This window comes from Branchiostoma belcheri, unplaced genomic scaffold, assembly GCF_001625305.1.
Source record: "Branchiostoma belcheri isolate BF01 breed outbred unplaced genomic scaffold, Haploidv18h27 scaffold17, whole genome shotgun sequence".
In the NCBI taxonomy this organism is placed as follows: Eukaryota; Metazoa; Chordata; class Leptocardii; order Amphioxiformes; family Branchiostomatidae; genus Branchiostoma; species Branchiostoma belcheri.
The window spans coordinates 2,100,484-2,116,451 of NW_017803157.1; positions in this window are offsets into that span (position 1 = coordinate 2,100,484).

Sequence of the window (15,968 nt, forward strand, 5' to 3'; positions counted from 1 at the left end):
AATTCCCAATGACTTCATCGACCACGATTGACGACAATCCTTCAGTATAGGATGTCTACTTTCAACGACTAACTATAAGGAACCCACCAGCTGGTTCTGTACTGTATATATGCCTTGCACAATGCTGTGTCGAAAACTACTATAGAACTTACCAGAAACTTGATTTCGAAATGCTAAGAAATCACGTACTTTTTTTTACGATACAGAGTGGATTTTACGTTAACGTATCATTGCCTAATCACATTTGCCTCTAATATTACAGGAAAATTTTCTAGGGTCGTAAAATAACATTTCACCGACGACCCCAACGAATATCTGACACAAAAAAATTAAAACATGCTTCTACCCATAAATAGAATGCTGCAGTCACATAGACGGGAAACACTACAAGAAACAATTTGTTTTTTTTTTACTTCAGAGTAAGACATGTCTAGACGAAAGCATCCTTAAGACAAAAAGGGCTGCACATATGAAATCTTCCTTTACAGATTCGGTGATTTTCGTCCATTGATCCGGTCTGTAGAACTAGTAGACTTGAGTATAGCTTATTGACAAAAACGCCCACACGAAGCCTCTAGACACACGGAATCTCGATGCATTTTTGTTGCCAACTGCAATGCGCCAAGAGGATATCATCCCGCTGACTATAGATCAATACATGTCATCTCTGCCGGTCCCTCGTCTCTCGGAGGCGTCACCATGTCCAACACCATAACAGATCATCAGCAGATTCCGTTAAGGAAAACTGGAATCACTACATCCCTGTTAGTGCCTCTGTTTTAAGTCCTGCATATACAAATAGCTAATTTATACACCTAATACGGCCAAGGTGCTATTAACCCATTTATGCGACTTATCCCAACACCATTAGGCTCAGACGAACATCGATTGTAACCTGGAAGAAGTGAGTATTGCCCTTGTACAGCTGCGCAGCCGTGCAGCTGACGACCGTGGGGGAGGCGGCAACACATCCGTCCTGTGAAGATGGATGATCAATTTGCCTCTGGCCACTTATCTTTCTGAGAAAACCAGCCATAACCGGGGGACATCATTATCGCTCAAGTCACCCTTACCCACATGTGCCTGCATGCAAGTTCTTAAGTTGGTGAAAATGGATTAGTCAACGACATCGTTGTCTTATATTAAACCAATTCTTGTATCTTGATGAAGCATGACTGCATTGGAGAAAATCAGAACCTTTCTACATTGTCTGATTCACCGTATTCCATTTCCACTTCTCCAGATTACGCCACGTTTTACAGGGTCCCGTAAAGTCTTTTAGACATAAATACGATATTCAGCACCATACTTTGTTAGATAGCCTTTTCTTTCTTGAGATTGCTCAAAAATCACATCCTTGGCTTGATGTCGTGGCTATATCAGAAGTCTTGTTCGTAGGTGACAACCATGACTTACTGTGGTAACATCCTTGGTACCATCACCACAAAAGCTCGCTTCGCACTTGTATCCCATCGACGCTTGATGATTTTCCGGCCACTGCAGCTCACGTGGGTGTTCCGTCCAGATCTTGCCGCATGGGGCGCTTTTCTTGTCGCTCAGTGTTTGTACTGTCAACGGTCCACGGTCTTTTGAAGAACTGCTGGAAGTTTTCATTTCACCCCTTAAGGATTTTGTCCGGCGTCGTGTGAAAAGAAGATAAACGGTACTGAAATGCCAATCGATAATTGCACGAAGTATAAAAACTATTTCATTTATAGCGGTTAGGCTTTTATTGATTGTAGGTGTGTACGGCCGTGGTTTTATGGAGAATAGGTGTATTCTATCACGCAAATAATGTACTGAAAAAAAGATATATGGCACTGTGAGCTCCCTTTACACAGAAAACATCTCACAGAAAGGGCATTCTTTGCATTTTATGCTGTTATGGCATCTCTCGCTTTTTGTGCCTTTCCAGTTCGTGAACCATACGGTTAACTCCAGATTCCAGCATATCGAGCAGGTAAAATCCACTCAATGCCTAGGTTCGATAAAACTTTAGGTGTAGCGTGCGTATTCCAGGAGTTAGTGACCATGCATTGTCACCCATCTCGATTGAGTTCTGACAGTTATGCCGTAAAGGTTTTTAGTGTTCTCTATAACTACAAGTAAAGCAAGAAGTTGTGAACGAGATTACCAATATTATTTCTGGCCAGGATTTTCGTCATATCCAAGAGCCATTTCAGATATTTGCCAGTCATTTTGTAAATTATATAATTTCAATATTTTGTTTATACCAAGTAGGTTGTGTGGCAGAATTGGTTTTTAAAGGTACAAGTAAAGAATGAAGTTTTATGATTTACAGCATAATAGATATAGCATGAACACTGAAGAACACATATTGCCACCTGCATGCGTATCATAATACATATACAACATACATGACAAAAACGTATGAAATCCAGCAATTCCATAGTTTATATTCAAGACTCTGGCTCGTTGTCATATTTCCTATGTGATAGATTTTGTTTCTGGTACATAATATTTTACAAGCTGTAATATTCACAGTCTAGGACAGATATCTACCAGAAAACACATCTCACTGTGATTTTGTCCTGATTTGAAATTTACCAGATGCAATATCCATCATCGTATAGTAGCTCGTAACGTACAGATGCAGTAGTGGGGTTTGTGTAATGGACTTGCTTTATGTGTGATATCCTCTCTGATACGGCCTGCTCTTATGCCGTAAGAGTAGGAGTTTTGTTTGTGAAAACGTAATGCGACCAGCACTGCCATTGCCCTTGATACAGAAACAAAGTTACTTGTCGTGCATATGGAGACTCAGAAGTTTGTCGCAGTCGTGACTACCGAGTTATATGGAGAAACAAATTGCTATATTTCGGGTGTTTTCTCAGGCTTCGTTTCTAGTTTGAACGTAAGTCTCCGTTTCTTCCCTCCACACTTTTCAGAAGGTTATCCATAACCTGTCGCGCGACATGAAGTAGCTAACTGTCTCCTTAGTCGTTGACTGATGAGATGTACATCCCAGAACAGCTCAAATGATTTCCCCACATCATATCACATCACTTAACTCAAGTCCACACTAATCACACCTACATGTAATGAGTCACGAAGTGGAGTCCTGGCTTCTGCAGCTCTCATGGGGTTACATTAGATTCCCTGTTAACCGTGTCCACCCATTGAGAAAGTGCACACTTTCTCCCCAGGAATCACGTCTTTGCAATATACTTTTAGGTAGAGGATTTCCGTTTCATACCCACTGAAACCTACTCATGCAATCCTTAATATACCAGCCCAACTTTGTCAGACTTGAGGACGCCACGGAATCAAATAAAGAACCAACTCATGAAAAGGAACATCAACTATCTTTGACAGTAGGCGGGGGAGATCGTCTCCATATCCAAAGCAGATAAAAGCATTGTATTCAAATGTGAATCTTGGATTAAATATTGGGATATTATGTTTTCTACTCGTCATACGCATCACCTGTTGTATTTTACGATTCTGTCGCCTCTGGCCTTTCAGTTTTCAATCACAGTAGATTTGCAGAGATCGGGGCATCTCCGTATAACATCGAGCCAGATACAGATCTAGAGCGTTTCTTATCAATGGACGGCACATCGGTTTGATAAACTGTAAACGCCACAGCCACAAGCTGGTGAAGCCGGTGAGTTACACCAAAGGGTGGCTCATACAAATAGACCAGATAGTTTTTTTTTTTCAATCTTACTCAATGTCGGTTATCTCTAGGCTTTCAGGCACGATACTTTACGCTTGAGCCAACTCTGTGTGTTTCCATAAAGATGCCAATAGTTGGGGGTACCACGGCATTAGGAAATTTTGGGTAGTTAGTTGCCCCACTAGCAATGAGGGCATTTTTACCGGAGCGGGTCATAAAAGTCCCCAGTGCAGCAGATTTAAAGAGAGAACGTGTGTGGAATCTGCCGCCGTGCTCTTCGCCGATGTACTGATGGGTTCTGGATGACCCGCTGAGTCAGAGAGTACTGATGTCAGGACAACTTCACGTGTGGTTAGCTGCTCCCTTTCCACCACTTCCGCATCATAACCCAAATGGAATATCCTTCAAAACAGCTCGGTAATCCATTACTTTTGGGATTTTGTAGTAATGAATACATCTATCTCTGGAGAGAAATGGGTCAGAACGCAATTATTTACATCAATCACCAGTCATTTTAGCTACTCTTCCGTATTCTTTACGTGTTGACCACAAACGTTTGCTGACACCAGCTGCACGGCACCAATGGTACGTACTGATAGGCATTCCAATTTCTTCAACAAGATAGAGTGGCAGAACGTATTCTAACATGGAGATAGGTGTGTTTAGGCCTTATTGACCTTTCTATGGTAGGTCGGACCTACCAGCGACCCAGTGAACTCTCTTTAGCACTGGTTAATTTCCAAGTAACTATATGTTTTTAAGCCTGGGCCTCAGACGTTTTTCAGGGCCTACACATTCTAGTTCCTCGGATCCAGGTCCAACATGCATCCAAAGAAATTATACCACATATCCCCTCAGTTTGACCCTGATCGCACGCTGGCAAACTGTGCGATGGGTCTGGCATCCAGGCTAACATTCTTTTTGTTCTTAACGACTACTTCTGGGTTATGCCCATCGATCAGGAAATTGCAGCTGAAAATCAAGTAGAATTACATTTCTTATCGTGTGTGTGTGGCAACAATTTATTATTAAATTGTGTAACTATGATGTGTAACAGTGTAAGATATGACATCGAGCCTTCACACTGATCGGATGTACCGAGTTATTTCTACCATCTAGACAGCACCCTGTAAAGAGGAAGGTCTTTCTACACAAAACCCTGAACTCGTGAGATATGATGGTCTTCGATACAGCACGCGACCAGCCCAGGTGGTTTCAAGAAGTGTGTCTTCCACAGAAATTGCCCACCTTCCTTCAAGTTGATTATTAGCATATCAAGGCATTTCACCATGTTTTAATACCCCCGGTGACACTGTCGTTTCAATACCGTATCTACTGCTGACATGGCGTGATGAATGTTAAGCCATGCCATAAACACACCTGATGGTAATCTTCGCCTTCGCCAAACTGAAACACACTTATCTACAAAACAGTGTGGCCGCATCCATTTCCAATGCTAAAGCACCGAGAAAAGCCATATAAACTTACTCTACTATGTACGGAGTCTCTCTGAGAGCTGTTCAATTTTCTCGGCTAAGAGTGTCAATACATCTCGGGCTGTAATAACGGTGTGTACATTGACTATATCAAACACACCTTGGTGCTCAAAGAAGAACAGAAAAATCATTAATACAAAGACAGAACAAATCTAGGGTATGACCTAGTGTATGTTATGCAGGGCTGTTTGTCAGAACGTCTTCTGACAAAAATATTTATCATCTGCTGGTGCTTGGTAGCGGGATCAACGTTTTGATTAAAAATTTACAATATTTCATCTTTCTGATGTCTTAAAAGCTAAAAGCCATTGTGCAAACCGTTTTTGATTAACCCTCCTTAATGTATCATTTTGAAGCAATCATCAGGATTTCAGCCTTCCGTAAGGGTGTTACAGAGGCGAAGTGAATGAATGAAATTCATATTGAACCTTTTTCCTTCACAATGGGACCTTATTCACATAAAATCAAGCGCAGTTCTGAATACTTCAGTGTAACACGAAGTTTGACTCCTAAACCTAGTGCTTTTGTTGGTCATAAGTTCGGCCCATAGATTATAGTATAGGCTCATTGGATAATGTCGCTGTTGTGACCACACGTGAAATGTTAGTGGTATGTTACATGAAATGTTACAATACAAAGTGCCTTCTTGTTGCTTCAGAAAAGTGTCTTTTAGAAGAGTTATATCCTTACTTATGTGCTTATCTTTAAATAGTACCTGTAGCCATGTCTTTTCAGAAGACGTTCCAACAACTGAAAAGGATAAAGTTATCACGGCATCATCAAATGTACGTGCTTAGCATATGCAATATACCTGCTTCCCTAAGGCACTTACTTGAGCGAGACAGATAACTGCTGGAACTACGTATATTTCTGATTGTTTATGCAACTTCGTACGAAGAACCATAACTTAAAAAAAGTATTCACAAGAAGCAGCCGTGCAGCAACAAGATAACGAACCCCACAGCCATATCTTTTAATAGCAGCTAAGATTTACGTCTAACAGCGTTCTTTCTTACGTGGGTTTATTCCTTGTACATAACGGCGCACATGGGACCCGGGCCTTTAGTGCAATAGCCCGAGGCACTTAAAGGCTATAACAGGTTGTCTTCGGACGACATTTGCAAAATTACAGCTCCAAAACCATCCATGCATGACGCCGAATTTGTACAAATGGCACTTGTGTTACGACTTACCACATGTTTGTTACTAAGCATGCAAAAGCAGATTTTGAAATATCAGTCTAAGAGTCATCGGTCAAAATAGTTTCCTCTTGCACCGCCCTGCCCGTGATTACTGTGTTAAAGAATACAGCGTTGACTCACTATCGGATGACAACCACATTGATGCTGGAGCTGTTTGTTTTGTTTGCAATCGGTAACATAGCATCAGGGATATTCACATAATGAAATTAGAGGCGTATCAACGGCTTCTTACTACTAATACAAAGAATACAAAGCAATAATTTAGCAACGCTTCGCCATGTTGGGGGGGGGTGGATCTCAGGAACAATGCCAGACCTACCCCCCTACATGTACCCCCCTTAGCGAGTCGTAATTGACTATAATGAACTTTTACAGCACACTGCAGGTAAGCTGATACTTTGAGTTGTGACATACACCGTGTCAGTTGGTCCTGATGGTAAAGAAGTGTTCATTATAGGAGGTAAGGACGATGCTAAAGCCTCCTGCTCTTTCAATGGGTCATATTCAGCTCTTCTTTGTCACTGGGAAACAGAATAGACCACTATAAAGTTCCACTAACTCCCCCGAAGTGCCACTGTTGCCAGTGATGAACTATAATTACCCTCTTCGGTGGTATGTGCGGTACGGTGGGGGAAGAGGTCCTACGTTCAAGGTACAAAAGGTTTTGTCTACTGATAAGGGCAGCAATAGAGAACAATAAAATTATGTAAATTCTTAACAGTAAGGATCTAGAATTATATGAGGTGAATATCAACCTAAGTATACTTTTATTGATGTCAACCCAGCTTTTTGCACTATTTTGAAGCGGCGCAGCGCAAAATTAAAAAGATTGGAAAAATATATTCTGAGTTTATAAATATATTGCGGATGAATCAGTAATATGCTTATATTATTTACCCTTAGGACAGCATATCTTGCTTGTTGCAAACTGTTAAAAGATCCCTACAATACGTTGTATGATATTATCAAAGGGTATATAGTTGAGTGAAAAGAAAGTCTGCAAATCCCCGTTCATGTTCTGTATTCCTCACATGTTGACCACATACGTCTGCTGACACCAGCTGCACGGAACCAAGGGTCACTGATGGGCAGCCCAATTTCTTTCAACAAGATGAAGTGGCAATAGCGTCTTCTGTCATGAAGATGGGTCTGTTTATACCTTATTAACCTCTCTGTGGTGTGTCGAACCCACCGACGACCCAGTCAACTCCCTCTGGCACAGGCTAATTTGGAAGTCAACAGTTCTTTGTACTCACAGTTACTGCTAAATTGTACCAATAAATTAGAGAAAAGGCTTGTAGTTGTAATCTCAGTATACAGATTTCTTATTGTGTGTCTTTGGGTCCAAAAATTGATATTATTGTAATGTGTAAGCCATGCAAAATTGGATCTTGAAAATTCCTCTCCGTACTTGTTTTTCATTCTGATCGAAGCGTTCTGTTAAAGAGGGAATCTCCTTCTACACAAATCTGAACTTGTATATGTGCGACGCCATGGTCATTGATATTATCAGATGGCCAACACAATCACTGTCAGGAACTGTATCCTTGCAGAGAGAGATTACCCACCTACGTAGAGTATTAGCATATCAAGACACGTTTTAAACCCTCCGTTGACACTGTAGTTTTAACACTTCATGTGCCCCTGACAGGTTACGATGAAAGTTAAACCACGCCATAAAACACCTGATGGTAATCTTTAGTATAGCCTTCGGCAAACGGAAACATGCATCCACAAGAACCCCGCTATGGTGTATGTGGCTTTATACATTTTTCAACACCAAAACACCACCCGTGCTAGGAAAGCCATTCTATCTTACTGTGTTATGTATGAAGCCTCTCCAAGAGCTGTACACTTTTCTTGGCTAGAGGTGTCAATGCATCTTGGACACTGTAATAATAACCGTGCGCACATTGAATTTGAAGCAAACCTTAGCGCTCAAATACGAATAGACAAACCGTGATTATAAAAGGCAGAGCAAATCTAGGGTATGACCTACTGTATGTCATGCAGGGCTGTTTGTCAGACCGTCTTCTGACAGAAATATTTATCATCGGCTGGTGCTTGGCAGTGGGATCGGAGTTTTGATTAAAAATTTAGAATATTTTATCTTTCTTGCAGATTAGAAGATTAAGTACAATCGTTGTTGATCTACCTCTCATGGTGTATCATATATAATGGACATCATTTAACATTATTAAAGTCTGCTGGTCGGTCCATATAAATGGCGAATGCTCATCGGGAAGGAAAATGATGTCGCTGTTCCGTTAGCCCTTATATCTAACTTTAGTTTTATATTTGACGTTAGGAACGTACGTTGTTAGGCATATATACTACACATTTTAAAATGTTGCAACCAATAAAACTGGCTTACTAGTAATATTAGTTGGCAAAACGAAGATTGCCGGAATATGCTTCCAGTGTGTTTCAGTTTTTGTTCCAACATGAGAAAAGGATGAGATTATTGCAGTATATAATGTGCGTGTGTAGCATAAGCAAACTATCTGTTTCCCAAAGGCGCTTAAGTGACCAATACTGATAACTCCTGGCTCCAGTTCTGTTTAAGGTTTACATGAGTTCGCAGGAAGAACCATAACCTAGACAGAAATCCTCACAAGAAGCAGCCGTGCAGCAATAAGATAACGAGTCCCGCGGCTATATCTCTTGATAGCAGCCCAGATGTCCGTCTAACAGCGTTCTTTCTTACGTGGGTTTATTCCTTCTACATAACGGCGCACATGGGACCCGGGCCTTTAGTATAAGGCTATAACAGGTTGTGTTGAGGCGACATTTGTAGAATTACAGTCCCGAATCCACCCATGCGTGACGATGTAGTCTCCTAATTTGTACGAATGACACTTGTGTTACAGGCTTCCTGTACACTTACGTGCATGCTGCAGATTAAATGCGGTTCCATATGCATATTTTAAAAAATTAAGTAATCAAATCCACCGAACAAGTTATTCCAACATTAAACACAAGATGTGGAGATGGCACACTGACGTAGTGTTCTCAAAGTTATTTCTATACCACCACCAATGCATATAGAACAATAGACAATACTAGTTTTCACCTGAGTTAAGTGCCTTTCCCAACGGCACAGGATCGGTGGCATGGCAGGATTCAAACAGTTCTTAGCCTGAAATAACTAGCTGAAATATTAAAAAGTCGGGGTTTCTACTCCTTGCATAAACTCAAGGTCCCGTGTAATGAATTAGATTCCCCGCTGCCATGCCAACTTTACCAATCGACACCCTGTAGCAACTCGTAATTGACTGTAATGAATTTTTACGACGCTCAGCTTACCAGCTGATAGGTTTACGCCCGTTCCAGTCGTGAAATACGCCGTGTCAGTTGCTCTTGATTATAAAGAAGTGTTTATTATAGCCGGTAAGGACCATCCCAAAGTCCCCTGCTCTTTCAAGGGGTCATATTTACTGGTACTTTGTCAAGTGGAAACGGTAATGACCATTATACAGCTCCGCTGACACCAGCGAAGTGCCACTGTTGGCAGTGATGAAGTATAATTACTCCCGTCGGTGGTATTTGCGGTGGGGGGAAGAGGTTTTACTTCTCCAGAGTGTGAAAAGCTAATAGTATGTATATTGATGAGGGTAGCAATAGAGAACAATAAAAATTATGTGAACCAATTCTTAACAGTCCTGAAGTTAGGATACCAGGTGGGTATTTAATTAATACATGCTTACATACATACATACCTCACACCAATAACCAATTCAATTTGCTCTACAGCGAAGCAACACATGCTTTCTTAAATATCAGAAAACACAAGTTCAATGTTTTTGTAAAAGTAGTTCTTGTCATTTCCATTTTCCGTTCTGACTGCAGAAAGTAAGTAACGATCTACATTAATGTGAACTGCCTAAGATTCCTAGAATAGGGTGCAAGGTGCTTTTTAAAGTTCTTGTCGGGTACAGTTTCACACAAAGTTCGCAACGTACCGTATCAATCTTTTTCGTCACGTGTGGTTGGAATAGATACATTTTAATTGACGGATATTTGGCACGGTTTAAGAGCCAGCACGCTGCCTGAACATCAATCTTCTCACCGCATGAAAAGGGTGGATTTTCACGTGGCAGTTCATTTTGTGCCTGGTGTGGCTCTACCTTTTCTGACTTCTAATGACAAATGGAAACTCCTTCTAACGCTGCCTCGAGGCAAATGAGTCAGCTCTTTGATTGTCCGAGTGACCTATTATGCCTGCTGTTGAAAGGAGATGGATTCGTGCCTTTTAAAGGTGAGAATCAACTTCAACCTAAAATGTATTCTTGTTATAATCACCTGGTGTGTAAAATTGTTCCCTTACAAAAGCCACGCTTTAATGACAAAATGCATACAAAACGCAATATATTATGTGTCAGTTTACATAGCCCCATTCTTCGATATTCCTTATCAATTCCTACCTAGAAAAATGCGCACATGGTTGTACAACTAGTGCCAGCACTTCTGATGTACAACCCAACTTAGTGTAACATTGTAAGCCGAAACATTACATTCCATTTTTGATTAAAAAATTCACACACTTGCACGAGGAAACAAAGTAGTTACTTGTTATAATTAATAACCGCACGTTCGTCGTTTTCCCCCAATTGTTATACTGGTGTTTGCCTCTGGGCTAGCGTAGTCTTTAATGAGGCAATTAGCAGATTGTAGCATCATCGTTCATATTCCCTGACGTCGGGCACCAAGGCTGGCCGCCAACTGGTCTGTATCTTCTACGTGCACAGACAGTAAAACGCGAGAAGAGTTATTAGCTTAGCACACGGCGATGTAAGATAAGGCCAGTAATTTTACCTCAAGGAACGGCTAATACTGTCTCAGAATAAAGAATTGAAATTCCACAAAGTTTCAAATATATGCTTAAACTTTGCGATTGTACTACCTAATCATTGGCAAAGGTAAACGTATTCAAAAGATTTTTTATCTACTGTTTAGCCAGGATAAGGGACGATAGTATCTAATTATAAAACATACAACACTTACAACCAAAACAATACATGTATATGGTAAGATAAAAAGTATCCAACGTTAGCTGTTTTGTGAGCGTAGCTGACATGGTCATTGATGCATATACTGGTAAGTAGACTTATTTGCTAGTGTAAATAAACAAAATTGTCAAGACGGGCAATGTTAATCCATAATGAATAGACACTAAAGGCCAATAACGTCGACGGGATCAATAATACTGCTCCACCGTTTTATATAATACTATGTAAGTATCAGAGTCAGGGATATGTGACATGTGCCTGATGCAAATGTACATGATGGTTCAGGTCACTTGCGCCACAAGTAAGCCAATAAAATGGATCGTACAACCAGCCCATCTAGCTATACTGAATCAGCTCCATACGTTTAAAAAACGGTCCCCGAAGTCTGGGTTTCCAAGAAGCTGACCAGTGAGATTTAAACCTGTCGACTCTAGTGTAGCTAGATGGGCTGACTGGACGATCCATTTTTCGGGCTTTCTTGTTGTGCAACTTACCTGAATAACTTATTCAAATCAAGACCATAATTTACGAGGAAATCATTGTCTGTTAAGATAAGACTGTCATAATCAGGTTTACATAGTTTGGTGAAGCCAAAAGATCGTGGAGCTCTGTTTACTAATTTTGTTGTGCTTTCATTCATCTTTATGCCATCTCCACTTAATCCGGGAACATCCTCACCTCAGTAGGTTCACCTCGAACTGCATGCAGAGAATAATCCTGAACCACAGACGACGCTGCCCATTACCATAGCACCTGTGCTACCATCATCTTTCGAGATTGAAAAAAAAGTCTCTTCTACCACTATTCTTTACCATGAAACGATTTAAATCTGGAGGCAGTATTGACATAAGAACTAGCCGTTACTGCTGACTACTAATCAACTTCATCTGGCGTCCAGATTGCTGTTGGCGAGTCATCCACTTTCCCCTACCCTTCACCAGACGTACCTCTCGTTAAAAGGCAATCATGGTTTCTTGTTTCTACAGATATCGTAATCAATAAGTAACAGACCGTAATAATGGCTCAATTACTACACAGGATGGACGAGTAGAACCTGTCTCTTACGTATTGACGTTATTGAGCTTCTTCAAGGCGATGGAATTTTAACTCGGGGTGCTTATTTGGTCTCCATGGAGTCTCTCGTTTATTTCATACTAAAGAAATTTTATGTATTAGCTGTATAATACACGTATAGTACTTAAAAACATAGCCTAAACTAAACATCTCTTACATGCCAACGAGGTAGACATTGCATAGCGATGCTCACGAGGTTGGACTAAGAGTCCTCACTCCAAGAGGATGACTACAACATTGATCACGAAAACAGATTTAACTGACATTACTGCATTGGTCTAAAAGACAAATTACATCATAGAAAACCCGCGTTCGCGCCCAAGATTTTCTCCTATGAAGTCGTCCAGTTATAATTACACGGCAATATAATGATTTGATATAAGACATTTTGTTTAGACAAATAAAACCTGGACGTTTTCCCATACTAAATAAATGCTGATGAGTAGAAAATATCATGCACTCAAATTTCTGAAGGCTATCTATCCACAAAATCCATGTCTAAACTTTCCCTTCGGACAGAGAAAGCAGATTTGCAGGTTGTGTCAAGGGCACTAGCTAGGAGACAGACGTATATATTGATTTTGTCCCGAAATACCTAATCTGGATATTACATCGTAACTTTTAGGCAACCGTAGGGATGAAATGATACCATAACGTTATCGAAAGCTGAAACAATATCATGTTATGACATGCCTAAGGCAAGGCTAGAATAGATAAAGACTGAAATAATCATTACTTTATAGGCTCTTGATAATCCGTATCTTTACGATCGTCTCTACTCCGTGCAAGGACACCAATTTATTGCATTATACAGCTTATTGACCCGATTGTATTCAAGACAAAAATGAATGGCATATCGGTGAATGTTAGCATTGAGCACAATACTGTTCCATGCACAGGCAAAATCAAGCTTAGCAGCGTTTGTATCAAGAACAATCATTATTAATTTCTTTAATGGACGACATTATCCCTTTGGTTTAGATAAGGACCGCATTTTCCACACATAACTGCTCCGTCTGCTATCAGCATTTTTTAATCAGCAGTAACGTTCCCTAACATTGTTAATGTGTGTATCACTATAGGTGATTTTTCTTTTCTATGTGTTCCACCTTTTCTAAATTTCTAGACACCGATTGTTAGCTTAAGATTTTGGTATATTATATGCATCAATACACTGTCAGTGAGTTGCATTTTCAATTGGCTTCCAAGGGAGCAGTTCCTTGGAACATAACTTATTGATAAAGGCCAGGCTGCTACATTTGGGACAAAATGCATTAGCGTCTAGTCTTACAAGACGGAGATTTAAGACATGCATAAACAGCTGTTCGCCTTATGGCTTCTCCGAAGAAAAGAGATGAAATAGGATACAGATCGTAGTTTCTAAAAGGTTTCTGGCATCCAGCACATCACCTGATGTAGACTTCAGGTCAATGACCCAACCATGTGTGCCTGTTCATTTTTATATCTACGTACTGCATTTTTTCGATAATGAAATAAGTGACTCCCATCCTCAAGATTGCGCAATGATTCGTATGATCTAAAAAATGCATTACGATGCTACTACGTGTACCAATATCACCAACGCTACTCGCAATTATTTGTAAAATTATCAGGGCAATAGGAGACGCACTTAACTCGATAATTTTCTGTCTCTACAACTTGATGTGTCTTAATTAATTCTTACTTTAGTGAAATTACCCACCAGTTTGTCTCATTTGCTACACAGGGTTCGTTAGAAAGGTGCAATTAATTACCATTGCCACGGTCTCTCGTAGATCTAGACGCCGTACAGTCCATGTAATGAATGCATTCCAATAATCTGCAAGCAGATTCTACGGTGGCAAGACAGTATCCATTGCCCAGAGGAGTGTCTATTAGCCAACGAAGGCTAGACACTCCTCTGACCAATGCACACTGTCGTGCCACCATAAGATCTGCTTGGGGATTAGCATTCAAAATGCCCTTCACGTACGTAGAAACACGGTTACCTGAGGTCGTCGCTACAGTCATGTCCACCCATTGTTTCATCATCCATTATACCTTATATCAGAAGAGAACAGAGTGCTCATATTTGTGGAGCCATTTGCGACCCAAGCCTTTGAAAGGTAGTAAAAGACGAATGACTTCTGACGGTCTACACCTTAACATGGAAGAACACAGAGTGCGTTTTTGGTTTCTTTCCGATGTTTTCAAATGGTCAGTAACAAATTCCATTTAGTAAAATTAGAGTGCAGATAACCTTTAAACGAGATTTTAGCCCTGTGCAGGCGGGGACCCTTTTGTTATTATCGGGAGCATATTATATGCACCCATCCAGGTTGCAAGCGTTTCGGTGCAATGTTTTCATTATTGAAGAATTGGAGCACTTAGAAAAGGAGGACTCGGTCGGCAGCTGCAGATAAGCTAGGGAACATTATGGAATACTAGTGAGTTGAAATGACTCTGCCGGAGATGCCCTGATACAATACGTACGATGCCATTATTGATGATGGTGGGGAACGAAGTGCAACGTATCAAATGTCACTGCATTGATTCGAACGGTGCCTTAAAATTCACACACATTTCTTAACAACCTAACAACCAACAGTAACCGTCTATGCGTTTTTGTCAGATTGATTGAAATACCTCGACTAGATGAGTGGCCGAGTGAATGGTGATGAAATCAGGTGGTGGTTTAAGAGAAAACGCCTCAAAGAACTAACTGGATGCTTAGATGCGAGGGTGACGAAGCCTTAAACAGCAAACATATCTTATTTGTTTTCAACTTCGTGGTTTGATTTAAAATTACTAGTATCTAACTCTACTTCTTGTATGGGAAAGTTACTGGATAGACAGTCATCATTATGGGCTACATATTGCTTGCAGACAGAATGCGGTTGTAATGACCCATGTACGTACCGACAAATTCAATAGGCAAAACGTGCATTTTATGCCGTACCGGGTATGGAGAAACGTGGTCCCAACAGTGCCGCGATAAATAACTGCAAAGTTATCATGTTGTCAACTGCTTTCCGAATTTGACGCTCATAAGTTACGTATATTTACAAGTTAACAAACTCTTTGTAATCAGATCTAGCTGTAACATTCTGAAGTACCTTCATGAGATGTTGCACCGTTTACACTAGGACAACCTAAAATGTTCATTTTCTAATTTCCAATTTATTGTCCAATTCAAAATTTGGCTTCACTTTACTATATCTCTGGTAGTTCATGGTACCATGGTTAAGCAGATTGTAGTTGGTTAGGCAATCTCTGTCAAACCTTAACTCACTCGTAGCCACCCTTGGACTTCTGCCAAGTACTCGGATGAGGATATTACCAATGCCCTTTGTCGGAACCTTCATGGATCAAAGGGAAAAATAGATAGCCTGTCCTTAATTGTTATTTCATTTGCCTGTAAGTCTGCAGATCCAGCATGTTGTGTACCGAAAGAGAATCTTCAAGTACTCTATAATGTTCTTTGGTATCTATTCTTCTCGGTTGCAGTTACACATCAATGTCTGCAAAGCCACTGTATCAACCTTTCACTTTACATGTGGTTGGAATA